Source organism: Ambystoma mexicanum, chromosome 6q (genome assembly GCF_040938575.1).
Source record: "Ambystoma mexicanum isolate Mex_15411 chromosome 6q, UKY_AmexF1_1, whole genome shotgun sequence".
In the NCBI taxonomy this organism is placed as follows: domain Eukaryota; kingdom Metazoa; phylum Chordata; class Amphibia; order Caudata; family Ambystomatidae; genus Ambystoma; species Ambystoma mexicanum.
In genome coordinates this window covers 1210711417-1210739385 of record NC_090937.1, presented here as the reverse complement: position 1 = coordinate 1210739385, position 27969 = coordinate 1210711417, and positions in this window count along the sequence as shown.

Here is a 27969-nt window from a genome sequence, read left to right as displayed (position 1 = left end):
GATATGTGCCACTACTTTTTCAAAAACACCACTAGTCCAAATGCTCTGCATCCCATAAGTCCTTCAACCAACTTATTGGTGTGAAAAATGGTGCCTTCCAGCTGTAATTGGGGTCTTATTCCACACCACAACTGTTCCTGCCTGTTATTCCCAAAACATTCACAGGTGTCTGCTTCTAACCCAGTTGCTTGAAATGTATGTCCCTGAAACAACCCACTCACCATACATAGGGCTAGGTGGACTAAACATTGTGCTATTAGAGGCAGCATTTCTTTGGGGATAAACACTATGGATGTGCCAGTTGCATGGGGTATTTAAGAACAAATATAACAGGCATCATTTGACTTCCCTCTTCTCACCTCCTGCATGTGATTGTACCATAAACTTTCTATTTTCAGGTTTATGCCCAAAATGTCCTCCTGATCCCCAGTGTCCCTTTGATTCTGGTCACGGATACACTATCATTTGCTAACTCAGATGCTATTTCAGTATCATTGTATCACCCCTTTCCAATCCACAACTATATAAAACTTGTCATGAAAAGGAAAGGAAAAAGAGAGACAACTAATACACAGCATACCTTTCCTAACTTTAACCTTGTAGGCTGTGAATACAAGTTAGATTTTGCTAATCCGAAAGGATGGAATGATTTCAGAAATGTCAATAACATATTAGGAGAACTGATCTTTAGAACTCTCCACCTTTAATGTCCTGCTCCTGGGGAGGGGCCCAATTCTGAAAGTCTGTTAGATGAATACAAGTGTTGTGTCACTTAACCTTCACAGTGATGGGTGTGGTGTAGACAACCTTGTAAAGCACTAAAAGCCTTCTTTGATTCCACCTTCTTATACATGTCTGTACAAATACACGATCGCCTTGGAATAGCTGGGAATGCTGCAGAGATGATGTGCCATTGATGTCTGATGCAGGTGGCAGTGGTATAGTTTGTTAAAAGATCATCTATGTGTTCCTGGAGATTGGGGGCAAAACAGTCCTCTTGTATTTCTGTTGCATGTATGGGGTAGTGCAATTGCTCAAGGGCAACTGTAAGCAACTCCTGGGGCATTACTGCCTTTCCTGTGATATTTTGTCTCCAAATTAAATCTTTGGGGTATATGGAACACCCTCTTTCGATCCATAAATCCATCTCTTGTTGTGGTGCGCTTCCCTGCAGTTCAATAATCTGTGCAGGTGCACTGCATTGTATGGGGCAAGCAACTGCACTTGCGGCAATGCTATTTTAGGGGCCGCTGTGTCTTCTGATACTTCCAGGTATGCTGCTTCTTGGCTGCTCTGTCATCTGCATCATTACCATAAGTTATTGTTTTTATGAGCTGTGTACTTTACCACAACTAATGAGGGGTGTGCCAAAACATCAATGAATTTAGAGAGCAATGCTGAATGCTGCAAGGGTGAACCATCTGATTTTATTAATCCTCTCCTGTGCCATCTTGACAACCCGGAGTCCACAGTGCAAATGACATGTGCTGAATCTGAATAAATTGTGACGTAATACCCTTTGAACATTTCTAACATTTCAGCATTTCTTTGAGTACTATGAGCTTTGCCACTTGAGTGGAATAATGTGTAATGTTTCAACACTAACCTGACTCGTGCAGCAATCAACGAGGCAAATGGAGAGTCCCCTGAGGCCCCCTGAGGCCCCTAACACCTCCCTCCTCCCTGAGAGGGAAACGAAGGGTTGTGCGAGGGATCCCAGGGAAACCCTCCTAGGGGAAAAAACCCTGCTGGAACGGATGTGGAGGTGAATCAGTTGCTTATCCGCTGGCAGTTTACAGGATTCACTGGATCTGGTCACAGAATCTCGGCAAAGTCCGGATTCTAGATAAGTAAACAAGAGATGAGTGAAGGAACTAGGTACGAGAGGAATCAATGTAATGGTTGGTGATGTACCTAACGTGTCTGGAAGGGGAGGCTACCGGAGTTTCCTGTAGACTCGTGAACAGCGGAACGGGAAGTCTGAGCAGAAAGGCAAGGCTGTAGGAAAGAGCAGGAAGAAAAGATAAGCATAGGAATAAGGTATAGAATAATAAATTCCCTAGATGCGAACTCACGTAGCGTCTGTAGAGAGTAGCGACGCACTGAGCTTCGGCTCTGCTGGGCCATATCCGGAATCCATGAGAGAACGAGATGACGTCAGAGGACGTCTGCCATGCGAACGTGAAAACACTGCATCGTAACCCAAAGGATGAGGAGCCATCTTGGAAGAGGGGGAAATGGAGAGTGCTCGCAATCTCCAGCGTTGCCACAGGGAACGCCGGTGCCAGTAAGTCGTGACAGTATGCCCCCTTCTGAGGGTAACACCCCCTGGCTTGCCCGGATGACACCTGTGAAAATGGCGAACAAGTACGGGGGCGTGGACCGCTGAAGCTGGTTCCCATGTACGGTCGGCCACAGAGTAACCCTTCCAATGGATCAAATACTGCAGTCGACCGCGATGATAACGGGAATCACAAATGCCCGAGACTTCGAACTCCGGACCCTCCGTAGTAGCTACTGGAGGCGGGTAGGCCTTAGTAGATCGACCAAAACGATCCGATACGTGAAGCTTGAGTTGTGAAACGTGAAAAACTGGGTAGATTCTGGACCAAGAAGGTGGAAGCCGTAACTCAAAAGCCAAGGAACCTTTTGCTCTCAATACCGTGAAAGGTCCAAAATATTTTGGAGACAATTTAGAAGGAACCAGATGTCTGGGCAGAAACTTTGCTGAGAGCCAGACCAAATCCCCCGGAACAATCACTGGAGATGGTGAACGATGCAAGTCAGCATAACGTTTAGCATGCTCTTGAGCTTCCAGTAATGCGGTTCTGGCCAAAAGATGTCCCTGTTGAATGTCGCCCATTAGGGCGTCCACATCTGGAAAGGCCGAAGATCTGAGAAGAGAGGATGAATAGCAGGAAGGATCGTACCCATAGGTACAATGAAAGGGACTAGTTTTGATAGAAGCATGAGGAGCGTTATTGTAGGCAAACTCTGCCAAAGGTAACAAATCCTTCCAGTTGTCCTGTGCCGCTGATACAAAACAGCGCAAATACGTTTCCAGAGTCTGATTTAAACGTTCAGTCTGCCCATTCGTTTGAGGATTGTAACCCGAACTCAAGGCTCTCTTTATGCCTAAGGCAGAGCACACTTGTTGCCAATATCGGGAAATATATTGGGAACCCCGATCCGACACTATGCTGTCAGGGAGACCATGCCGGGAAAAGATGGAGTCTATGAAATGTCTGGCCATCTGTGGAGCGGTCGGTACTGAGGGCAAAGCCTGGAAATGAGCCAATTTGGTGAAATAATCCACCGTTACCATAATGGTGGTATGATCTTTAGACTTAGGTAAGTCTACAATAAAATCTGTAGAAATCAATTGCCAAGGACGAGTAGGTATCTGGACTACAGCCAGCTTTCCCAATGGTTTACTGCGAGGTACTTTGACTTGCAGACAGATCACACAGGAAGAGACGTATTCAGTCACGTCCCTTCTTAATGTTTCCCACCAGAAATGTCTCAGTATGAGCTCCTGGGTGCTGGCTATTCCACGATGACCTGCTACACTAGAATCGTGACACATGTGCATTACTTCAGTTCGAAGCTTGAGTGAGGGAATGTACACATGATGACCCCGGTAGAAACATCCGTCTTCGAGACTTAGTCCCCATTTATCCGCCTGAAATCTAATGGAGTCCATTAAGACATGAGTTTGGGCTGCTACAGAGTGAAGGAAGTCCTGTACTATAGATATAAATGTAGCATGAGGAAACAGTCTTTCGGTCTGAAAACCAGATTTGCCATTGGGATCTCTTCGAAATAGAGCGTCTGCTTGGAGATTGATTTTACCTGGAATGATAGTGAAAGTGATATTGTAGGGAGAGAAAAAATGGGCCCATCTTGCTTGCCGGCTGTTGCGAGTCTCAGCGTATTGTAAACTCTTGAGATCCTGATGGTCGGTGCGGACCTCAATGGGATGTTGGGAGCCCAAAAGGAGATGTCTCCATTCTTGAAAGGCCCATTTTATAGCCATCAACTCTTTCTCTAACACTGTGTAATTGATCTCAGAGGGAGAAAAAGTCTTGGACAGAAAAGCCACAGGGTATTCTGTTCCTTGGGCAAAAGCTTGTTTAAGTACCGCACCCAAAGCAAAATGGGAGGCATCAGTTTCAACAATAAACGGTAAGCTCTGATCTGGGGTTCGCAAGAGTGGAGCGGAAGTAAAAAGAGTCTTCAAAGTATCAAAGGCTGACTGGGCGTCTTCTGTCCAGTTAAAAGGCTTTCCTTTCTTGAGTAAACTTGTAAGGGGCAGAACGATTGAGGAAAATCCCGCTATAAATTTCCTATAGAAATTCGAAAATCCCAGAAATCTCTGTAGTTCCTTGATAGAACTAGGAGAGGACCAGTCCAGAATAGCGGTCACCTTGCGGGGATCCATGGAAATTCCAGTAGGGGACAGAACGAACCCCAGGTACGTGACCGTAGTCTGATGGAATCTGCACTTTTCTGGTTTGCAATAGAGGTGGTTACTTCGTAATCGGTGTAATACCTGACACACGTGTTGGTGATGTTCTGTAGGATTGCTGGAAAACACCAATATGTTGTCAAGATACACCACTACCGTATGAAGAAGGAGGTCTGAGAATATATGGTCAATGAATCTTTGAAAAACTGCAGGTGCATTCGCGAGTCCGAAGGGCATCACCCGGTATTCGAAATGACCAAAGGGGGTACGAAACGTGGTCTTCCACTCATCCCCTTCTTTGATTCTGATGAGGTGATAAGCCCCTCTGAGGTCCAACTTTGTGTAAATCGTTGCCCCTTTTACTGCTTCTAGGATGTCTGGTATTAAGGACATTGGGTATCGATCGGGAATTGTGATCTTGTTAAGACCCCTATAGTCAATGCAGGGACGTAACTCGTCCGTGTCCTTCTTTGCTATGAAGAATAACAATGCGCCTGCAGGGGAAGTCGATTCCGCAATCAAACCATTTCTAAGGTGGGTTTCTAAATACTGTCGTAGGACTGATTTTTCCTTCTCTGAAAGGATGTACATCTTTCCAAAAGGGAGTGGCTGAGAGGAGTCTAGACGAAGGCAACAATTGTCTCTACGATGAGGTGGAAGTTCAGAAAATTTGGAAGAGGAGAAAATGTCCAGAAACTCTTCGTACTCAGGAAGAGCAAGACTAATCAAGTCTACTATCCTTTGAGGGGCAACAGGATTCGAAGAAGGAGGACAAAATCCGACCGATCCTTCAGCAAGACAGTGTTGGGTACAGTATTCTGATCCTAAAAAAATGGAACCGGCTGTCCAATTTATGTAAGGGTTATGTAGTCTTAACCATGGCAAGCCCAAAATGACAGGGTAGTGAGCTGCTTTTATAATATCAAATACGGCGTCCTCCCTGTGTGATCCAATGAACATCTTCAAAGTGTGAGTCTGTTCTCGTATGGGTCCCGATATTAGTGGGGTTCCGTCTACGCCTTCTAAAGGTACAGCGATTGCTTTAGGAGATCGTGGAATATTCAGTTTTCTCGCCCAAAAATCGTCCATGAACAAACCAGCTGCCCCACAGTCAACCAAGGCTGGGACAGTAACAATGTTTTCATCTGACAGAGAAAAAGTGACACGCAGGACTACCATGTCCAGCGAGGGAGACAACCTTGTAGGAGATTGGGAACCTGTATCTGTTACCCCGACCGTATGTCCCCTTACGGTTGAGGTCTGGCGTTTCCCGAACGAAATGGTTTTCTGAGAAGAACGATTGGGCACTCGTGCATGGCATGGCCAGAAGAGCCGCAATACATGCATAGTCCCTGGTTTCTTCTGCGGGCGCGTTCCTCTTGAGTCAGAGGACCCCGTGTAGTACCCAACTGCATAGGTTCTTCCGGAGTAACTGTTTTAGGGAAGGATGCTAATTCTGGCGCAGAGCGATGACTTCTCCCTTTTCTCCTCTCCGTTTGCCTTTCTTGCAGCCGATAGTCCAGCTGCATGGTTAACGAAATTAGTTCAGCTAATGTGTTTGGTCTCGGAACTCGAGCTAGTTCATCTTTCAACTCCTCATTAACCCCTCTCCTAAACAACGTAATAAGCGCATCATCGGCCCATGATGTGCCCAGGGCCATTTGTTTAAAACGGGTAATGAATTCTAAAATTCCTAAAGACCCTTGCTTGAAATCTAGAAGTTTCTCTTGAGAGGAGACATTGTATTCCCTCCGAGAAAACATAGCTTTTAGGCTCGCCGTAAAAGCGGGCACAGAATCTAATATGGCATTGTTGGAAGTGACAATAGGCGTGGCCCAAGCTAACGCGGGACCTGTGAGATGAGTAATCATATATCCCACTCTATCTCTGTCCGAGGGAAAAAAGGATCTCTTAAAAGCAAATTGCACCGTACATGCATCCAAAAATTCCCTTAAAGAATGCGGGTTTCCGTCGTATTTCCCGCCTGGTAGAGGGCCAGGAGGAATCTCTGAACTAGTGGGGGCCTTAATTAACATTTGCTGTTTGAGGATTGCATTTTCATGCTTTAAGGCTTGTACCTCATGGGACAATCCTTGTACTGCGGTCGTTAATTGCTGCACTTGGTCTAAGGCTGCCTGTAAAGTAGCCATGATGTGAATCTAAGCCTTTTTCTTTTAAGGCGTCGCTAGCTGTAATGTTTCAACACTAACCTGACTCGTGCAGCAATCAACGAGGCAAATGGAGAGTCCCCTGAGGCCCCTAACACCTCCCTCCTCCCTGAGAGGGAAACAAAGGGTTGTGTGAGGGATCCCAGGGAAACCCTCCTGGGGGAAAAAACCCTGCTGGAACGGATGTGGAGGTGAATCGGTTGCTTATCCGCTGGCAGTTTACAGGATTCACTGGATCTGGTCACAGAATCTCGGCGAAGTCCGGATTCTAGATAAGTAAACAAGAGATGAGTGAAGGAACTAGGTACGAGAGGAATCAATGTAATGGTTGGTGATGTACCTAACGTGTCTGGAAGGGGAGGCTACCGGAGTTTCCTGTAGACTCGTGAACAGCGGAACGGGAAGGCTGGGCAGAAAGGCAAGGCTGTAGGAAAGAGCAGGAAGAAAAGATAAGCATAGGAATAAGGTATAGAATAATACATTCCCTAGATGCGAACTCACGTAGCGTCTGTAGAGAGTAGCAACGCACTGAGCTTCGGCTCTGCTGGGCCATATCCGGAATCCATGAGAGAACGAGATGACGTCAGAGGACGTCTGCCATGCGAACATGAAAACACTGCACCGTAACCCAAAGGATGAGGAGCCATCTTGGAAGAGGGGGAAATGGAGAGTGCTCGCAATCTCCAGCGTTGCCACAGGGAACGCCGGTGCCAGTAAGTCGTGACATAATGTTGCCCAACCTCTTTTTAATCAGAACCTCATACTCCATCTGCAAGGCTTAGTACTACTGCACCTGTGTGCCTTTCACCTGTGCTTGGTACAAAATTTGGTGACCCATCAATGAAGAGCACTTGATCCTCCTCAAGTGTATCCTCCCTCATAGGGGTAACATCATCTGTATCACCTTTGTTTGTTGCACAATCATTGAAACCTCTGGCTGTACAGGATTTGCAATGAAGGTTGCATGGTACATTGTGTGTCACCTAACAATTTGTATGGAGGGGTTCAACAGGATAACCTCATATCCTGATACCCTCTGTGTGGTAAGGGTGGACTTGGATAGTGATAACTGTGTGCTGCACATATATTATGACATGGCAGCCCATTGTTAATGTAGAAGACATCTGTATTGTGAAAGTAGCTGCTGCTAATGCTTGCTCACATGGAAAATTATACTACATTACCGGGTCTAAAAGTCCACTAGAGTAAGCCAAAGTCTTGTATCTCATTGAAGTCTGCTGAGTGAGGACAGACATCATTATTTGACCAGTTGAATGTAAGAACAAGAAACAATGCTTCTTATAATCTGGTGTTGCTAATACAGGTGCATTTCTTATGGCATTTGTAATTTCCGGAAATGCTTTGGTCATATCCTCTGTTCAGACAGGGGGTCTCTTCATCTTCTGTGCTTCTTTCAGGGCTTGCAGCAGGGGTCTGGTGTAAGTGGAGTAGTCAAATATAGATTCCCTACAGTAGTTACGCAAGCCTAGGAACTGTCACATTTGCATAACTGCGGCTGGCTGTGGTGTGTGCTGAACTGCTGTGCTCTTTGTGGTGTCACCCTCCTCCTTGCTGATGATATGATCAGCCCCAAGTACACTACCTCTTTCTGGCAACACTGTAAAACCTCTTCTTCTCCTATGAAAACTTACCATCTCCCTTCTGTCATCTGCATACACCTAATCCCATCCCAGCGTTGGTCTCTGATCAAGCTGCATTCTGTGGTGCTAGTAATCATTGCTCCTTCCAAGCTTAATTTAGCTAACTTCTTTTGTACCACTTTTTCTCTTGCTTTACCATCTCTTTCTCCTTCTTATGCCTCCTCTACAATGATGCACTATGTGTTCCTGAATTTCGGTCCATCCCTTCGCCACAATGCCAACCAGCTTATCCAAATCATTTTGCACTTCATTTGGAAGACAGTGGTGTAACTTGTGATAAAATGTAGCAATATGCTTGTCCCATGCTTCCCCTGCCTCTGCTTGCCACATTGCTTGAATCTGATGAATGTAGTGTGCGGGGTCTTTGTCATGCTTGAATTGTCTGTCTGGGTATGCATCTCTCAAAGCTTTCATTAGTGCGCTCTACAGTTGTTAAATGGTATGCCATTGTGATCATCAGTGTTCAGCTGTACCCCTGGATATCCCACCTTCTTCCATATTTCGTCTATCTGCTGTCCCAGCAATGTGGTGAACAAACTTCACATCCCCTACAGCTAATGCAATCCCTGGGGTCCGATCTTCTACAGGATCGATCCATCGGCCTGCTTCTGCTGCAAGTGAGGGTAGTGTCTTCATTCATTTATTCCTCACTGTATGGGGCCACAGCAGGTAGTGTGCTCTCCCTAATCCCTTTTGCAGGAACTGGAACTGTGTTCTTCTTGTCTTAGTCTGGGATGTCTTTCCTCCCACCTTGCCCTTTGCTAGGGCCATTCGGCCATGGTGCGCTCTAAGCCTTGGGCCCCGTGATGTCATTTGCCTCTGTTTCACCCTTTATTCTACCCTCTGTTCCTCACCCATCACCCACTGCTTCCCTTTCAGCGCCAATTAGGTGGGGGTTTGTACCGCATGTGTCAGGACCTCTGCGGCTCCCCAGACTTGGGAAATACCTTAATTATTTATTTATTGTAATTCTTAATTAGGCGCTTCATGCCCATGGACCTCAGAGCGTAAAAAATAACAAAAGGCAGAAAGGATAGATGAAGCCAGGATAGAATACCAAAGAAGGCGAAAGCAGTAGGAAAATTAGTCAGTGGAGTTAAAGAGTAAGGTTTTTATAGTTCTCTTAAACATTGACAGTGTTTGAGATGATCTAACGATAGAGGATAGAGCATTCCACTTGTGTGGTGAATGGAATTCAAAACTTGTGTCAGCAAATATTTTTAGGTGGAACTAAGGTTGATTTAGATTAATGTTTTCAGTTGAACGCAACACCCAACCAGGTTTTTTTTAGCAAAAGCCTCTCAATGAGGTATTGAGGGGCAGTCAGATTCTGACATTTATAGGTAATAGACACGATCTTTTGCTTGATTCTTTGCTTGACTGTCAACCAATGCAATTTATTCCTAAATGTGAGATCTGACCACACCTAGAAAGTCCAAATACGGTCCACACAGCTCCATTTTGAGTGATCTGAAGACGATGAAGGTTTCCCTGTGATGTACCCGTGAGTAAGCTGTTACAACAGTCTAGTCGTGAGTTGACTAATGGAGTTGCCAAGAGTGATCAATTCTTTATAGATAGGTAAGGCATAATCCGATGGCGTAATTAAATAACGTGTCCACATGATGAACGGATCTGTGAGAAATGTTGCTTCATGGGTAAATCGGTTTATAAAATGACCCCCAATGTTTGTAACGATTTACTCACAGAGTTCAAACTACCAGAAATCAGAAACTGGGCATACTGAGTGCTGAGTTTTTTAGTCGAGGACCAGAGGCCATAATAAGAAGCTCTGTCTTTGTATTATTAAATGCCAATTAGCTCTACACCATCCAAGCCTGAATTTAAGTATAAACTCGATTCACTGTGGCAGCTTCATTAGAGTCATTTCCGGTCAATTCAAATAGGTCCTGGTTGTCCTCTGCATAATTTGCATATTGGACACCCAGTCCATATATAAGATATAGTACACGCTTGATATAAATATTAAACAGCAAAGAATATAAGCAAGAGCCCTGCCGTACTCTGCATGTCAAAAGAATGGGGGTGGGGGGTTCCAGAGCATTTTCAGTAGCCACTCCAGGTGTTCTAGGGCCTAGAAATGATGCAATCCATTGAGAAGCATTTTCTGAACAATTGGCAATAGTTTCCAGTCTTTCGTGTAGCAGCTTATGGTCAATAAGATCAAACGCTGCAGACAGATCTAATAACATGAGTAGAGCTGGGTGGCCCTTCTTGATAAACCCTATAATATTGGATTTAAGGTCCAGAAGAGCCATCTCCATTCGGTGTTGTGTTCTAAAGCCAGATTGGTGGCAATTAAGAATTGTATAATCTTCTGTCAATTTCTAGAATTGTAGATATGCCACTCTGTCCATAATCTTTAACAGATATGGCACATTAGTAAATGATGGTAATTCTTGAAAGCAGCTGGATCAAGGGTATTCTTTTTGAAGAGATGGGCAGCAAGCACCATGCCTTCCTCAAGTATTAATCATCTTGGTGATCCAGGGAATCAACACATCAAAGGAGCCTTTTAAAATATCAGCAGGGCATTAGTCCCCAGGACATGATGTGGACTTCAGGTTGGAAACAATCTCCATAACCTCCCTTTCTGAACAGCTATGCAAGTCAAATTTAGGGTTGCTGAATTATCTAAGCTTGTACGATTCATACTAACCAGGCCTTTGTTAGTTCCAAGGCTGGCCAGTTGATTTGCAATGGTTAATCGATGTCCAACAATTTCATTTGCAAATTCTTCCTGGATGGATTGACACCACATGTCGTCTTTAGTGACTGGGGTACCTTGATTGAGTCTACCTGGATGTCCCTGATAATCCTACTATCAATTTTAAAAAGAGTCTGTCCTGCTCTCCACTCATCTGTGCCTACTGCTGCCCAGTACCCCACCCCTTGTCCCTGCGTCACTCATGCCATCACCTCCTCTGCTCTATTCAATGATGCTTCTAGTTGTCTACGCACCCTATTTTCTACTTCCATAACAAATGTGTCCTGTGTTCTAGGTTCCTCTCAGTCCCTGTCTTGGGCTTGTTGGGGCCGCATACCAGGTGTTTATGTATCCCACAGTGAGCTGTAAAGGAAAGCACCCATTAGGAGGCATGGCAGTGGGGGTGATGGCATGTGTGTATGTGATTGGCTCCATCTCTGCTGTCATCGGGGATATACTCTACATCCTCAAACATTTTACACAATTTGAATATACTCTACCTAGTCCTTAACCTTTTCCCTTTTTACATTTATGCCAAATATGTGTACATGTGTTCCAAAACAGCCTTATCATGCTGCCTTCCTCATGGCAAGATTTAACCATTCTGCCTTCAGCCCCCTTCAAATCCAAACTTATTTAAAACAAATGATTTTCAGGCCACTGATCCTGTGGCATCTTTCCTCAAAACCCACAATACTCCAACAAAACCAGTCCACCCTTCCACAACAAATATCCCAACAAAGCACCCCCTTAATACACAATCACCACACAAAACCCCTATCCACACAATGAGTCACTAATTCATCACAACAACCACTCCCATATACACAAGGAATCACAAAATCGTCAAATGAAAGACAATTATTTATAAAATAGTGTAGACCCTTCGACTGTCTACTTTCTCTCAAGATCAAGAAACTCAATCCTCCTCACGCCCCTTTCACTCTAGGAAGGAAGAATCCCAGGTCCCTTTATCTACAGGACCGTCACTTCAACTACAGTACTTTCTTTCTCTATTTCAGAGGAGATACCCCACATCAGTTCTACATCGCTACTGCTACTTATAATGTTATATTTCCACGTGGTGGGGGAGCTTCACCCCTTTTATTAATAAAAAGTACTCATGCAATATCACAAGGGGCATCCCCTTTTCTCTTTTCCCTTCCTCCTGCACACAATAACAACCATGTCAATCCCTTTTTTTTACCGCGAGAGTAACCTCAAATTCTAGGTGTTCTTCCGAGTTCCTCCGATGTGGTCCCCCTTCAAGTGCCTGCACAGCTGGGTGCAGCACCCCACTTGAGGAATCAGGCAGGCCTTCAGAGAACCACAGCGCCTGCCACCCTCCTCTTGATGTGCACATGGACTAGTTACTGAAGATGGGTGCTGCGACGCAGGATATGCAGCAGTGGAGCCCCCAGCCTCTCGGCGGATCTATAATCATGTCGGGGTCATCAAATTTGTCTGGTTGGCCCAAAAATCAATCAATAAAATAAAACGAATCCAAGGGTCAATAAGGAGTGTATGTTTTGCAAGAAAAACAAGTTTGTATTACATGCAAATACGGCTGGGTGTGTCAGTCAGCTATCTAGAACTGAACACTGAAATTTCACTCGACAATCCCATTTCAGTTACAGGTGTTAATGCGGAAAACTGCAAAATCTAAATATACAACATTTATCAAATACACCTTTCCTATTTGCTAGCTCCTATACAAAAATCTAAACATTACCTATATTTGACTGCCCCATTGGTCAATGACCTATCTGTGATGACATGAATACAACCCCCTGTGAATGACCTAATTGTGCAGTCAAAAATGTATTGTTATAATTGGCTAATTGTATTCAGGTGACATGTTGCAACAATGGATACTTCTTACAGGCCAAAACACCTTGCGATAACTTGCAATGTGCATGCCCCCTCAAAGAGACCAATCACAGAACTGATGTGAACAGTCAAGTCAACACCTTGTGATAACAAAATGAGCACAATACTACTTTCTCTTGGGACCAGGCAACTTGGCAATCCCAAACAGATCTTTGACCTTGCAGCTGTATTATGTGGCAACCCCTCTTGCGACTCCCAACTTGAAACATGTTGCTTTTCCTAGTGTGCATCTTTCCATATCGCTCTTTGAAAAAAGGTGGCTTTATAAAACACACAACCAAGGCACTGCTCTTGGGGATTAAATTCTCATATTTGTTTGCTCTATTTGGCTTCACACTTGTATTTCCAATAAATCTGCCATTTCTCAATGGGGCAGTATACCCACAACCTAGCTCAATATTCTCACCAGACTGGCCTTCGTACCTCCTGCACTAATCTAATCATCACAATATAATGGATTCCATTATCAGCTCCTCTGGACTGCTCGGCCTTGCACCATCAACAGCTATCTGCGTAGTGCTTGCCCCTCTCTTAGGGACCTTGGCAGCCTGACACTCGCTAGGGGTAAGCAATAATAAAATCTAATTAAATGAACAAAACAGATCATCCAAGATGTGGCCTAATGTTCTAAATAACAGAAGCTGCAACCTCTAACAGGGCGTAATCCAAAATGGCAAAACTCTTTCTAACACAGCCGAGAGCTTTTATGTTATTAATCATAAACATCTATCCTACTAAATATTACACTATGTGGCACCTCAGCCCAGGACCGGACTGCCCCACCGGGAAACCGGGATATCCCCCAGTAGGCCACTGGTCCCAAGGGCCTCTTTTGCGCGGAAGAATACAAAGGGTTATTCCGCCTGGGTGGTTTTCCTTGAATTGGCTGCCTGTCGGCTGCCACCACCAACCGAGGCAGGCACTGCACATTTCTTTTTTCTTCCAATCATAGCAGAGCTGGGAATTGGCAGTTGGGCTGACCTCATCTGACACGACGCTGGCGGGTGCGTGCCTGCGCATGAGGGCCTCGGAGTCTGGGAACACACATTGCGCAGGGCATGTTGCAGCAGCCAGCAGCCGGGCCCAGGCAGCTAAATGCGGGCCACGTGTTAAGTGTGCAGTGACACTGCTGAGGCCTTCTGCTGGCACGTAAGCTTTTATTGTACTGTCATTACTGTGTTACCCAGCCCACACGGCTGTCCCTACTCTTGACAAGAATTATTTTTCCAAACAGGTTACCGGAACCTTCTAACAAGAGAAGGTGGGTGAGGGGCTGGAGCACCGTCGTTCCATGAGCCCACAAAGAGAATGGGCTTGTCTCTGTCCATAGTCATTTTTTGTTTTTTTTCCACTAGAACGCTTGCCAGAGCTCACACTTTGTCTCCAGAACCTGTGAAGGGGAAAGAGACAGAGTGTGCGTGTGCATTAGATTAAACAGGTCTAGCTGAGTTAGGTAGAACGTGTAGGTTTCTATGACACATACCATGTGCGCATGCTTGTAATGTGTAAAAAAGGGTAATGTGCAAAAAACGTCTATGTAAGGAGTGCTTGTGTGCGCTTGAGGTTTAGAGAACACGTGTAGATGTGTACACATGCAAGTGTATGCCGTATGTTGGTTTGCAGGTGAAGTACAGTATTTTTGAGACAGAATAAGCGTGTGTGAGAGCCTAACGTACGATTGACGATTGCCTCTGTCTGTCTGTCCGCAGCTCGGCCAATGTTCATATATGACAGTGCGCCTCTGGTAGAGAGAACAGCGGAAAGTGAGAGAGAGCTGCTGCTTGTACACAGCCAACCTTACCAGTTAAAGTCCTACTGCATCATAACTGTCTATGTACTATCTAGACTCGAGCTGACTGAGGGCTGCACTCGCATTGATAGAAGGGAAGGTTTCTTCCTCGGGACTTAATTAGAGGGAGAAGGAAAGAGAGAGAGATATCAGGGGAACAGTCACGTAATGTCACATTGTAGAGTGATTACAAGGTAAGATCTTGTCAGTGTTTAAGAAATCAAGTATATATATATTTTAATTCCGTAACTTCATACATCCATGGTAAGCTTACAAGTGACCACGAATCAAATGTCATTCTTCTGATTTAATTTTGATTCAAACCAGAATCAATGGACTAGTTTTCTTTTATTATCTTACTTGGGGAAGATGTTTTTCCAAGGGTAGTCAGCATCGAATATGTTACTTTAATTTATAGTTGTTCAAAGAAGTTATATTACTGCTATATAATATTTTTTGGCATTTAGATTTCATTTGTTTTAATCGTTAATCACCCTTTTCCAAAAATAGTCATATTTCTGTAATTGTGCTATCTTGGTTTAAGGAATTCTTGCATTCACAACTGCCTACAGCAGCTTCTTTGTGAAACGTGTATTTTTCAGTGGGCGTTGTGAATTGTGTTAATTTAAGGCACATTCTCTAATTGAGGCACTTGGACCACAATATGTTGTAATCTTCGAAACAATTGTTTGGTTATGCCCAGTTTAATCTCTCAAACCTTTGGGTATGTTGATGTTCCTCGCTCCAATAAAGCAAAGAACATGTCATTTATCATCAACAAAGAGAACACGGTTGCTTATATATTAGTGTAAAATGCAAATACTCATGTTCAGATGCTCTGAAATTTGACAATGTTCTGAATTTGCGATGGACGGTACATGTACCTGTAAAAAACAAGCATTTGCAATGACAACAGTTTGGGCTTTTCTGTAGACATGGCAAAATCACTTGGCAGGCACTGCCTTTGCCTTTGCAAAATTGTGCAAATACCTGGGCATCTAATACTAGTGCCAGGCACATTTCTAATATGTATACACAAGCCAAAACGAGTGGCTTTGCCAATGTTTGTTTTTAACAGGAGGACACACACAGTGCTTCTAAATCGAGTGGCAGAAGGAAGACCTGGAAAAACCATTTTTATTACACCAGTAGCAGGTTTACAGCTTCAATGAAGCCATTAACTCCCTGAGGACTGCTTTGAAAAAACACTGGCTGGCACTTTGAGTACAGCGTTCGATGGTAAGACTTGATTAAAGCCAGTTCAGAGTTCCTATGAGGAGGTGTTTTGTGTGTGGACGGGCAGGAACTGGGTGGGAATGGGCAAATAGATTAGCATGGCATGGATATGGCTAGGGGCAGTCAATAGGTGGCCAAATAACAAAACAACAAATACAAGCCTTGTATATCTCCTCATATGCTATTTCTTCCCATCTATGCAATAGTTTAGCATATAGGTGGCACAAGCGCCACCTGATAGCCCAGGAATTTTGTGTGACAAGAGGTGCCCCTGATGAGAATTTAATTCCCATTATTGCTAGAAGTGTGATTTGTTTTCCTAAGTGTCTATCACTGCCACCTAAATGCACTATACTAGTAATGATGAGTATATGGATAATGATCAAGCGAAAGATGTTGGAAAGATATTGGGGAGGTAGTGTAAAATGACACCACATAAGCAAAGGCTGTAGCATTAAAGAAGTGCACCACCACCACCTATACATAGTGTCTTGAAAAACAGCCTTCTTATAGCAGGTCAGAAAGCATGTCACATCATTACATATAATCCAGAACCCCATCATTGCCACATGAACAAAGCCTATTTGCTGATAGCCTTTTACATAAGTCAAAAGTGCATAAGTGTGACAATATTTCACAGAGAATGAAGAGGAACTGAATCTGGGCACTTGAACATTCTACTGGAAAATAGTGTCCCAAAGGTACCAGGGATCACCTTGGGTACCACATCTATTTGGTGCAACATGCAGTGTCACCATGCACAGATATAGGAAGTAGCCAAAAGAGCCAAAGTACAAGGCATCACATAGCACCAAACAAGCAACATAGCTGTACAAGTTCACACTATTACTCCTGAAAATACTTCAGCTGTACCAGTGTTTAGGAATAGGGGAACAAGCTCTACCCCCTGCTTCCTAGTGGCACATAAAGGTGTTCGCCCTTTGCATCAGGCAGTGCTACGAAAGCATCTGAGCATGGCCACAAAATCATGTCTCATTTCTGTCATAGCCTGCTTGATGCTAACCCGCTGTAATGTTGGCAACAGATCCTTTGCCCTACTTATCTGTGGAAATCTATCACTTTTATTTATAGTGCATGGTGGACTGGCCTAAAGTGAACTCTGGCGATTTCCCTACTAGGCCTCTGCACGCTGGGCCTCTTTTGTGTGGTAACCTATTTTAATTTGAAATGTTCTCATCGGGAAAGGTTTGGGCTTGCTGAAAATGTGTAATATGGGGCCACTTTTAAAAATTATTTCCAGGGTCTCTTTTAGTTCCCAGTACACCCCTGACTCAGCCTCACTTTCACCAAATACCAAAGCAACATATTCTAAGTTCTCCTAAATGCAAGCAAAACACAACATAATTCACTAACTCTAGTTACAAAGCATTTAGACTATGATACACATTAATTCTAAACATTACATTGTGCTTCTCATCCTTTCCCTGTCTGATGCTCTCTAAAGTGTGTTAAAAATAACTACCAATAGCATTTGCGCATAAATGCTAAATCAAATGGCAAAATGCTGACACTATGGGGGTAATTCATAGAATTCAGCGCACAAGTGGCGCACGCGGCTGGCGCACAGTGTGCGCGTGCGAATCCCTGCGCCAGCCGCGTGCGCCAAAACCCATTTCCGCGCACAGCGTATTCATGGATTCCAGCCACCAAAACCAGCCGTGGCGCACAGTGGCGCAGCGACCTTGCAGCAGCGCCAGTTACGCCCCCAAGAACGCCTTCCGCGCAGGGAAAAGCCATCAAAATCCCCAATCCAGCGCAAAGGGCTGCGCTAACCCTGTACCAGCACGGCAAGCGGGCTACGTGTATTTCAGGGGTTCGCGTGAACTTTATCACGCGATCGGGCCTGGGGGAGCGGGCTACGTGTATTTCAGGGGTTCGCGTGAACTTTTTCACGCGATCGGGCCTAGGGGAGCGGGCTACGTGTATTTCAGGGGTTCGCGTGAAGTTTCTCACGCGATCGGGCCTGGGGGAGCGGGCTACGTGTATTTCAGGGGTTCGCGTGAAGTTTCTCACGCGATCGGGCCTGGGGGAGCGGGCTACGTGTATTCCAGGGGTGCGTGAGAAGTTCCACACGTGATTGGCCTGGGCGCGTGTATTTCAGGGGTGCGCGGGAAGTTCCACACGCGAATAGCCTGGGCGCGTGTATTTCAGGGGTGCGCGGGAAGTTCCACACGCGAATAGCCTGGGCGCGTGTATTTCAGGGGTGCGCGGGAAGTTCCACACGCGAATAGCCTGGGCGCGTGTATTTCAGGGGTGCGCGGGAAGTTTTACACGCGAATAGCCTGGGCGCGTGTATTTCAGGGGTGCGCGGGAAGTTCCACACGCGAATAGCCTGGGCGCGTGTATTTCAGGGGTGCGCGGGAAGTTTTACATGCGATTTCAGAAGGGTACGTGTATTTCAGGGGTGCGCGGGAAGTTCAACACGCGAATAGCCTGGGCGCGTGTATTTCAGGGGTGCGCGGGAAGTTCCACACGCGAATAGCCTGGGCGCGTGTATTTCAGGGGTGCGCGGGAAGTTCCACACGCGAATAGCCTGGGCGCGTGTATTTCAGGGGTGCGCAGGAAGTTTTACACGCGATTTCAGCAGGGTATGTGTATTTCAGGGGTGCCGGGGAGTCCTACATGTGATTTGACAGTGTGGGTCCTCCCAGGTGTTCCCTGTACACCCTCCACGGCCCCTTCAGGCAGCCCACACCACAGGGGACTACCCTGCATCCCTGGTCATGTCCCGCAGGCAGCCCACCCAACATGGGCATGCCCCCCAGCAAAGGCACATGTCTCCTTGAACTAATGAACACCAACTCATGTCCCCCACCACCCCCACCCCCCAGCACTGTGGGGCACCTGCCAGCAGGCCCCCACCCATGTCCAACTCATGTCCCCCACCACCCCCACCCCCCAGCACTGTGGGGCACCTGCCAGCAGGCCCCCACCCATGTCCAACTCATGTCCCCCACCACCCCCACCCCCCAGCACTGTGGGGCACCTGCCAGCAGGCCCCCACCCATGTCCAACTCATGTCCCCCACCACCCCCACCCCCCAGCATTGCGGGGCACCCTCCACCAGGCCCTCGCCCATGTCCCATCCATGCCCCCCTGCACCTGGGACCCAACAATCCCCAATCATGTCCGTAATGGCCATCCTCCCCTGCCAAAAGGCCCAACCAACTATCACATCCACCCACATATCAAAGGCAATTACATGTTACACACCCAATGTAAATAATGCAAATGAACACATGTCTGTCACACACAATGGCTGCAAGTGAATGTTAAAACACCCAACATGACATGCATGAAAGTAATGAGATGATACGACACATTGAAGGATGAAAATAAAAATGTATTGAAAATCAACTAGAATGGAAATGAAATTAGAAAAACCACAAAGCAAAACAACAAAAAGAAGATGAATGTCCATGAAAAAAATCCAAAAAATCAAAAAATCCATAGAAGAACTATTTACAAGACAATCCCGGGTCCATGAGCCCAACCAAATGAAACCTAACTATGTCAACTAACTAAAAACTGAACTATATACAAAAAAGTGGCGCATTGTCCAATCGCAACCAAATAAAAAAAAAATAATTTAAAGGAAACCTACCACTAACTATATAACTATATACAATGGCAGCGGGCAAGTCCTGCGGCTCACTCTGTGATGTTGCCGGCCAGGGCATCATCGAACTCCATGTCGATGTCCTGGAGGCGGGACTCTGTCCTGGCCCCGAGGTCTCGCAGGGATAACCCCATGTTCACCTCAAACTCCCTGCGAGCTTCCTCGAGGCACTCAGCCCGCCTCAACGCCCGACGCATGGAGAACTCCGCCCTGACCATGGTGAGCCGCTCCTCTTCCGCCCGCTGCCGCTCCGCACCTATCCGCTGGACCAACTGCTCCCACACGGAAGACACTACCATCCCAGGGTTCTCCTGCCCTCCGGCCGATGCCTGCCCCTCTGATCTTGATGGCCCCGAGCCATGATGCCTCCCACGTCGAGCCTGCTGCTGCCTCCGACGCCACTGCCTCTGCCAGCACGACGGCATCCAGGATGATGGAAACCACCGACGCCGTCGTGCACATGCCCTGCCCGATGATGCCGTCACATCCTCCATCTGCTGGGGTCCAGTTGCTGTGTTGTCCACCCCTGCTGGACCTCTGACTCCCGACTGTGGCAGGGATGGGATCCCCACTGAGCTGGCTGCATTGGTCAGGGCAGGTCCACAGGGGGCCCTGGTGGCATCTGGGCCAGAAGACGGCAAGGAGAACGACTGGCGTATAGTCTCCACAGAGGAGGAGAGGGCCGCCAGATTGGCCGACACATGCAGGAAACCCCCGAACATGGCCGATCCCAATTGGGCCACGTTGGCACGGTGCTCTTCGTGATGACGTGCGTGCTCCTCCTGGGAAGCACGCACGGCATCACAAATCACAGCCGTGCGCATCGCGACCCCAATCAGGACCTTCTCCACACGGCCAGGGGTCCCCTCGTCCGCAGGTGGAGGGGAGTCAGATGACATGGACATCCCCTCTACCTGCGGACGGGCCTGGGACGGGGCATCCCTGCTGGTGCAAGGTGGTGCACCCACAGGTTCAGGGACAGCGACATGCACAGGCCCCTCCACGGTGACCTGTGCTGCCTCCTGCCCCTGCCCCTGGACTGCACCACTTGCACCAGCAGGGATGCCCCCACCAGGCCCCATGTGCGCCTCAGTGGCGGCCTCCTCCTCCTCTGTGGAAACCACCAACCTGGATGGCTCCTCGCCGTCTACCGCCGTAGCAGGCCACTGTGAGGGCTCACCCACCCCTTCCGCTGCAGCCGTGGGGGCATCCCTGCCACCTTGCTCCACAGTGCCGTATCCGCCCTCTCCTTCACTAGCCGCTGCGTAGAGGGAAACATAGAACACAAGCATCAGGGTACTGTACAATGGTCCCCTAGACAGGAAGCAATAGCAGATGAGTGCCACTGTCAAAGTACACTTCCATCATGTCACACCACAACACATGTGTCAGTCCAGGCAAAACACACACAGTGACAGTCATGGTGCGTGCCATGGACATTTCAATGCATGTCCAATGGACTCTCGAATCATACAATGTAATGGGACTCACATGCATCATGGGTCATGCCTATCACATGCACACACTTCACCTCAGTCACATCCATCTGGCCCCGTACACCCCAATCACAGTGCATACAAGGATGACTAGGCTGCATCAGTGAATCTGTACATTGTCACAGACATGTGTCATGCATCCATGGCACTCACAAGACACAGACACGCAGGTCAGGCACACAGACATGGATACCACATATGTATCTGGCATCAGCACCCATCCCTCGCCCCCACCCATGTCCAGGAACAGAGACTGCCATGCTCTCATGTGTGCAATCTGCACAGGGCTCCCCATGTCGCATTCAAACACATGCAACAACCGTGCGGTTCACACATTACAGGTCGCACATGCATTCCCATGATGTCCCTGCACACATACATGTGTACATGGCCTATGTCACACATGCAGGCAAGTATCAGACAACCAGCACACTGCAACATGCCCTGTCTCACACAGCAATGCTTGGCCACTTACCGCTCAACTCCAGACGGGTCTCCCTCTCAAGGACCTGGGCATGGAGCGCTGGGTGTGCGCATTCCAGGACCCTCAACTGGATGGAACTCATGCGGCCCCGGCCCCCCTCCACGAGGCGCCGGGCCTTCATGAGGGTCCTGGACCTCAAGTCCTCCCAGCGCTTCTTGACCTTCTGGATGGTGCGGGTTGCCACCCCCTCCGCGTTGATGGCAACCACACAGTCGGCCCAGATCCTATCCCGTCCTTCCCTGTTGGCACGGGACGATCCGAAGAGGGCATCATACTGCCCCAGGACTTGCTCCACCAGGACACCAACTTCGGTGGCAGTGAAGCTGGTGCCCCTCTGGCCGGGGGTTGCCACTGGGGTCAGATGTGGATGTGCCCGACATGGCAACCCCAGGGGCAGGAGTGGGTGGGCAACTGGGTCCTGGGGCTGGGCTGTGGAGCGATGTTATTCGAGTCGGGAGTCTTCTGTACCAGCAGGGGTGGACACAGCAACTGGACCCCTGCAGATGGCTGATGTGCAGGCACCAAATGGCAGGGCACGGTGGCAGCAGGCAGGCAGGCAGGCAGCAGCAGATGGCACGTGGGAGGCTGCTCGGGGCACTGGGGGGCAGTGATTCGGCCTTCTGGGCAGGAGCGTGGTCTTCCGTGTGTTTTCGCGTGGCCAGCTTGATACGGAGTGATTTGGCACGTGAAAAATCTGCACGTCAGCGTGTAATTCGAGGAAAGGCCCTTAGCGCGTAAGCGCGTCAGCACGCGTACGCAATTTCATTGGACCAAAGGCCCTTACAGCGTAAGCGCGTCTGTGACGTTTTGCGCATGGGCGTTGCCCTGGCAGGGCTTGGAGATCCCGCGTGCCTTTATGTTCTTTACGTGCTTTTCGTGCGGTGCGTGTGTTTTCCATCCGTTGGGGTTCACACGCTATTACTTCACAGCGGGTGTTGGCTACGCGTTCTACTACACGCAAGGCAGACGGTGAGTGGTACCCCGCTCCCCCAGGCCCGATCGCGTGAGAAACTTCACGCGAACCCCTGAAATACACGTAGCCCGCTCCCCCAGGCCCGATCGCGTGAGGAACTTCACGCGAACCCCTGAAATACACGTAGCCCGCTCCCCCAGGCCCGATCGCGTGAGGAACTTCACGCGAACCCCTGAAATACACGTAGCCCGCTCCCCCAGGCCCGATCGCGTGAGGAACTTCACGCGAACCCCTGAAATACACGTAGCCCGCTCCCCCAGGCCCGATCGCGTGAGGAACTTCACGCGAACCCCTGAAATACACGTAGCCCGCTCCCCCAGGCCCGATCGCGTGAGGAACTTCACGCGAACCCCTGAAATACACGTAGCCCGCTCCCCCAGGCCCGATCGCGTGAGAAACTTCACGCGAACCCCTGAAATACACGTAGCCCGCTCCCCCAGGCCCGATCGCGTGAGGAACTTCACACGAACCCCTGAAATACACGTAGCCCGCTCCCCCAGGCCCGATCGCGTGAGGAACTTCACGCGAACCCCTGAAATACACGTAGCCCGCTCCCCCAGGCCCGATCGCGTGAGAAACTTCACGCGAACCCCTGAAATACACGTAGCCCGCTCCCCCAGGCCCGATCGCGTGAGGAACTTCACGCGAACCCCTGAAATACACGTAGCCCGCTCCCTCAGGCCCGATCGTGTGAGAAAGTTCACGCGAACCCCTGAAATACATGTAGCCCGCTCCCCCAGGCCCGATCGCGTGAGAAAGTTCACGCGAACCCCTGAAATACATGTACCCCGCTCAATCGCGTGTGTAACTTCCCGCGCAACCCCAAAATACACGTGCCCTGCTCGCCCAGGCACTATTGCTGTATGTTGCCACTTTTGTAATGCGCAGGGACGCTACCGCCTGCCTTCGTGTGGCGGTCGTGTTTGGGCTTGTGCGTGTCTTTCGCTGTGCGTGGCTTTGCCCTATTCGATTCCATGAATACGTGTGGTTCGGGTGCGTGTGGGCGTTCCTTCTGCTTCCCTGCAGTACATCCCCAGTTACGCCCTTGTTTTCGTGAGTTGTTCCCCATTCCGCGCGTTACGCCCCGTGTTCCGCCCACTTTCTAGTGTATGCGCAGAGGTTGTGCGCTTTCACTGTGCGCGTTGCGCACGTCTTTCGGGATGTTGCAGTGACGTGTGCGCCATGCACGGGTTTGGCGCACATCCCGAGGAAGACACGCGCAGGGACTTCCATGAATCGCACGCGTGCGCGTGCGCCTGTTTTTTTCCGCTTGCGCCTGCTTGCGCGTAGATTTTCGGCGCACGTTTGTTCCATGAATCGGCCCCTATATGTACAGCTCTCTATGCTGATAAAATGTATGCAGTCTGAATCTCCTCCCACGGTTGGGACGTTGCCCTTGCATCACAACACTAGCAGTCATCAACACCTGTGCATATTTGTTAACAATCCAGGGATAAAAAGTGTGGTGCCTACAGTCATAGCCATGTTCAGTTCAGCAGATCACAGGCACTGACCTCCCTGGCTAGTTCATTAACAGTGTTAACTATCCTGTCCATTCCTTAACCTCAGCAGTTACCTGCACTAGACACTTTTACTTCCTCACAATCGCTGCAGAAAATTATAGCATCCACACACTTCACCGCATAACACTGATCTGCCCCAAACCAAGCTTCTAAAATACTCAACTTACTTCGGTCTCTGCTTAAAAAAGAACCTGCACATTTGGAGATCCTAATATCTACAAAAGGCTGCTCGCCGAGGCCGCCTAGCCGAGGAGTATTCAGATCCAACTGGACCTCTTCACTCTCCGCTTCTTACAGAATTTAAACCAGCTATCTCGGAGAAATTGCAGATACTAAAGCGAACGCCTGGTTTTATAAACAGATTTCTTGTTTATGTCCTACTGTTTCCACTGCATTGATGTACCCATTTTCATTTGCTTAATTCCAGAGCATGGAATCGAGTGTACATTGTATATATTTCTCTCGCATGAGAATTCATAGAAATTGACCGTCAGGTCATACCACGAAGGTACCAATTTCCTCTTCTTTTTATTACCACATGCTTTCAGATTAAAGCACCACAGTACCTGGTACTATCATTTTGTTTCTTCTTTTTTTGTTGTTGTTTTTTTTCTTCTATTTGTTCCTTCTGCATGCATCCCACACTGTATTATATGATTCATTATTTTATTGCACATTGTTTTGTCAAAAATTGTCACTATCTTATGCATTTATGTTCATGTCTGGACTGTGTTGAATTTGCGAAATGTGTTGAACGTGCTTACTATTACACTCTGTAGGGACCAGCCCTGATGAAGGAGTACCCCTCTGAAATGCATTGGCTTTAGAGCTCTTTTTTCGATGAGGCAATAGCTGGCCTCCCCTACTGTTGGATATTAAACATTTTGTTTTTTTCACAAAGGAAATTTCATGACTTTTGTTTGAAACTTTATTTTACTTGAAGTACATGCCATACAGAAAGGATATCTCTTATACTTACCTTTCTACAATTCTACAGTAATTCCGCAAGGGTAACAGTGTGAGAGTGACTGGCTAAATTCATGGTTCCCACTATATTTTTTCACGTTATACTACTATTTCCACTCCCCATTTGATTCACATTCTCCAGCATTACACAAAATGTAAAAAAAATGTCTGCACTATAAATCCGAATCAGCTGCCAGTTTCTAACGCGGCCTAGCTCCTACCCACCACCCTTACCAGCACCCAATAATGTCATACAATGCCACTGAAAATGCACTTGGCTGTGAAAGGCCTGGTGCTCCCCACTATCACTTCGACAATGCGAGCCGCCAGATAGCTAGAGCACTGCTGGCTGCTGTGAGTCTTGCAGGAGACAGGTGAGGGGGAGAGAATGTGGGATTCTGGTGCAGCCTACCCACAGCAGCATTTTTATTGGCAGTCACGGGAATGGCACAAACAGTTATGAGGAGGAACAATAAAGGGTCACCAGTACATATGGAAAGCACGTGATTTCAAAAGCAACTCTCAATTCGCCCAATTAAGGTAAAATCCCCAGCACAGTCGTTCAAATGGCAGAAGGGAATTAAAATTGCAATTGTGCCTTTTCCTTTTTAGCCAACCAACATTGCCAGTCGCCATGTCAACCAGACATTGTGATTTTAAACTCCCCATCTCCTCTTTTCTGAGTAGCAATAGTTTTGCACATACCAAAATGCACTAAAGGCAAATATGGAAGCCACAAGATAAAACCAATGGACGACTGGATCCATTATCCAATGATTCCTAAAGCAATTTAATAATTCTTAATTAACGCACAGTTTGCTTCATTTGTGTCGATCATTATGAGATGTGCCTGGCGTCAGACACTTTAATGACTCAGGATATGTTTTTGATTATTGGTGTGGAAAGTACAATATGATAGTGGTCACTAGGTTAATCACATAGTCCTCTATGCAAGTGCTTTCAAACGTACCCTAGTTAAAATCGATGGTTCTTCTTTTCACTTGAAGCTAAATGTTAAATATTGGATCTGCAGCATGCATTTAATTTGTTTCCCTCAGTGTTCCATTCCTATGATGCTTAGAGAAAGAGGTTAATTAGAATTGAATGATACAACTTTGATCTAGGATGATCATTCATCAATATTCCTTTCAAACGTCTTTCCCCATCAGCATCTTCACGTTAGTCTCTGTTTGAACAGTTTGTCAATAACTCTATCCTTTTGAAGCAGACTTGGTAAACGGTACATCTGGGAACAGCTCACATAAAAATCTCACTTTGTGTCCTTTAAGTTGACCGGATCTTTAATAATAATTTCTAATTTGCTCAGCACTACCGTTGATTTATGCGCTTTGTGTACAATGTTACCTTTGATACGGTCTAGAAACAAAATGCGGACAGAATATATATGTTTTCAATGTCGCCTTACAGTTGTATGGTGATTTAATATCTGAAATGTCAGAGCATTTGGGGGTACAACAGTGTGTATCTTTTCTCTGTCTATGATGATCATGTCATGTGTGCACCAGCTGGATGGCTGAAAGTAGTTTAGCAAAGCACCATGAAGGGGCATGCTATGCAATTGGCACATTACACACACACACACATTGAAATACATGGCAGAAAAAGAAAAGTGTGTCATACGATGCATACACTGGGGGACTCGTGTGCCTGGAATTTGGCATGTAGGGGTGCTGACTGTGTTAGCTCATGTAAACTGTTAGGCAGAATCCTGTGCAGTTCCCTTGGGGAACACTGCAAAAAGATTAAGACTGCAGGAGTAAGTAGTAAACCCAATTGGTAGCAGTCTGCACCACCCAGATTTACCTGGTAGCTGTGGCTGAGCAGTCTGACTTCTCTCAAGAAGAGTAGGGCAGTATGCAGAGTATAAAAAATAGGGCCAAGACACAGTAGAGCAAACAAACACTGACCAGAGCTTTGTATAAAAAGTATATAATTATTTATTTAAAACACACTTTATGGCATATACTAGCACTCTCAATCAAAAGCAAGTTAAAACACAGTCAGGTTAAGTATACACACCTCCCTTAATAGCTATCAGACAAGTCAGGGTTAAAACACTACTATTTGTTAGAACAGATGTGAGCGCTTAACCAAGATGGCACTCTGATAATGTAGTTAAAGGGAGAGAAAAAGACAGAGCATAGATATAAAACAGTTCCCAACACTTTTAAGAGTTCAGAGCAAGGGGAGAAAGGCAGCTTATCCTGTAGAGCAAGAGTCCATAGGCTGGGCCCACTTTAAATGGAGCAAAGCGAAATGTGCCCAGGATCACACGGTTTAAAGTGCACTGAAAGTCTTTGCAGAGTGTTCAAAAGAGGTTGAGGTGATTCAAAAGATATAGTTAGAAGGCCTGGAGCCACCCAGTTTAGAAGCCAAGGATTTAAGGGTCACCTTTAGCAATCTGTAGAAAGGGAGGCCAGGCAAGAGACAGTGCTTTGAAAAGAAAGGAAGCTCCAGTGGGTGCAGTTGTTCCTGGCAGTGGTTGAAGTTTGTGGTTCCGACCAGGGGAAGAGAAGATTTCGTGGAGGAGGAAACGTGGCGTTGTTGGACTGCACAGGGATAAAACCAGCCGCGGAGTTCACGATTAAAAGGTGCAGTCCTTTTTACGCGGTCAAAAGTGGTGAGCTTGGTTATCCTGCCGCCAGGGTGCTTGGCACGGGCGATTCGACCAAGAGCCATCTTTAGAAGGCAAAAAGGGCAAACTGGTTGTTCCCACCAGCACAGGGGAAGAAATCTCATCCAGCAGAAGATCTTCTCTTGTTGTCGGGAAAGTGGTGATGTAGCTGCATGAGGGCTTCACCGGTGGGGTCGTCATTGCCGATGGATCAGCTTCGTCCCTCTTCGGATTCTTAGGTCCTGTGGCGACTTCTGAAGTTCCAGTCCCAAAGGTCCTGCTTTTATGCAGCAAAACCCCCATTCATCAGCC